The sequence below is a fragment of the Carcharodon carcharias genome, chromosome 19 (assembly GCF_017639515.1).
Source record: "Carcharodon carcharias isolate sCarCar2 chromosome 19, sCarCar2.pri, whole genome shotgun sequence".
Lineage (NCBI taxonomy): Eukaryota > Metazoa > Chordata > Chondrichthyes > Lamniformes > Lamnidae > Carcharodon > Carcharodon carcharias.
The window spans coordinates 88,124,015-88,126,287 of record NC_054485.1 but is presented as its reverse complement, the minus strand read 5'-3'; the positions used below and the strand labels follow the sequence as shown (position 1 = coordinate 88,126,287).

The 2,273-nt window shown below is 43.1% G+C and overlaps 1 long non-coding RNA gene across 1 annotated transcript; it reads left to right on the top strand.

Moving 5' to 3' along the window:
- The first annotated feature begins 315 nt into the window (after positions 1–315).
- Positions 316–1,397, top strand: LOC121291386. Its single transcript, XR_005945993.1, has 2 exons — positions 316–419; positions 1,116–1,397. It is a non-coding gene; the product is annotated as an uncharacterized LOC121291386 (long non-coding RNA).
- Positions 1,398–2,273: the final 876 nt, after the last annotated feature.

Genomic DNA, 2,273 nt, shown 5'->3' with positions numbered 1-2,273 from the left:
GAGATTTGATAGAGGTGTACAGGATTAGATAAGGTTCAGAAAAGGTGGACCAAGAAAAGCTGTTCCCATTAGCTGGAACACTAGCCATGCACGCTCTGCTGGGGCCCATTCCGGGTGTTCACTAAAGCAGCAGTGCAGGTCATGCTTGGCTGGATGTTACAATTATGGAAATGAGGAGGCAGCAGAAAGGGAAACGCCTTTTACCAAAGATATCACCACAATGCAGAGAAACTTCCTGTGTGTAATTATAAAAGCAGCAAACACTCCGAGATTAGATACTGAATATTTCTACACTGGCATTCTGGTCCTGACTCTGAGGAATTCCACTGAAGATGATGAAAGGACTGCTCTTGGCGTTTGCTATTCTGGTACTGACTCAGCCCAGTCCCACTAGAGGGTTTCCATGTGGTATCCGCCAGGTACATGCCTGTAAATGTCTCATCTCTCAGCAGCCAATGGCCTGACAGTTTTATTTTTAAACAATTTTATTATTTTTCAACGTAATGATTTGATTGGTTTTGTAAAGGTGATTGTGAGATAAGAAAGATTGAAGAGTTTAATGTAAACCAGTTCCACAAGTAAATTGCCTGATGGTTTAGTCACTACCTGAGTGGGTCGAGGGGATGGTGGGTGTTGGGAGCTGATTGAAACAGACCAACAATGAAAACACAAATTACTGGGCAGGGCTGAGTTGTTGGATCTCAACAGGGGCATTGATCCAGATGGGAGACTCTGTCATTGGCCTCAGTACCCAGGAATTACAGCGAGGGGATTCACAGTTGCTGCTCCCGATCAATGCTACCTGCTGTGGACTGATTGTGAGGACAGGATCGGGAGCTCCCAAAACTCACTGTCCAGTCTCCCAAGTGAAGAATGGGGAATTAGGAGCGATACTGGAGGTGTCAGGACAGATTGAGTCTGCCAGGTTGGTGGGTGGTGGTGAAGTGGGAGTGGGGGTGGGGGGAGATGTGATGTTTTATTAAACATGAAAGAGTTAATGTTGTTGTGTTCTCCAGAGTCAGTCCCAGTGACACTGACAGACTCAGCCTCCGGTTTACTCACCCGTCCCTCATATACAGAATCATCAATTAATTCATTCTTCATTTGGTTTTTAGGGGTGATGACTTTTGTAAGATGTACTGAAGAGTGTGTCTTGAAGACTGTGACCCCGATCTCCAAATCCCTGCACCTTGCCCGCTTTCAACCCAATGTTTTTTTCAGTAAAAGTGAAAGATCCAGTGATGGATTGGCAACAGCTTGAGCTCTCCACGTTCTCACTGAATGTTCATTCCTGAGAAACAGGCTCTGTTTGATTGCTTCACTCCCCTAAGCCCTGACCCTGTATTCCTGCTGTCTGAATAATGGGCTGTAATCAGAAATAAAACTGACTGCATTGATCACTGCTTCATATCTCTGTCTTGTTTCTCTTTAGGATCAGTGCATTTGTAAACAAGGTGCCCGGGGTGGAATGAGGCTGGCGGCAGATGTAGGAATTCTGGGAAATGAGAAAGGGAGCCCAGTGAAAGTTCAGAATAATACATTGAGAAAGGAATAGGACATTCCCATGACAGGTATAGTACAGGGTTAGGAATAGAGTAAAGCTCCCTCTACACTGTCCCCATCAAACTCTTCCAGGACTAGTATAGCTCAGGGTTAAATACAGAGTAGAACTCCCTCTACACTGTCCCCATCAAACACTCTCAGAACAGGTATAGCATAGGGTTAGATACAAAGTAAAACTCCCTTCTCTCTGTTGCATACACGCACACACGCAAACATCACACTGGAGCAAGTATTAAAATTATTTATATTTCTTTCTATAGATCTTCTTATACTGAGATCAATAGCTTTAGGATTCTCATCTGTTCAAATGTTAAACCCGCAAATTGTTGCTAAGGTGTAAATGCTGGAAATTACATTCTCTGATTTATTTCTGTCATTTGTTTAGTATTTGAATGATGATTATTCCATGTTTGTTCCTCAATTCCCTATTTTCTCTGTGTATTTTTCCTCTAACTCCTTTTCACTATTAGATGGTCTGTAGACCACAGCTCTCAGTGTGATCGATCTTTTATCTCTATCCAGATGGAATTGATGATGGTCTTGCTGATAGCTGTGTCCTGTTTTTCTACTGTCTGTTGCTATCCCAATAAGTACAGCTACTCCACCTCCCTTGTCTTCCTCTCCATCTTTTCTATCTTTGTTATATAATCCATTGAGGGCAGAACAGAACGCAGCAGCCTAGGAAAGGTGTGATTTTTCAATATCTGTCA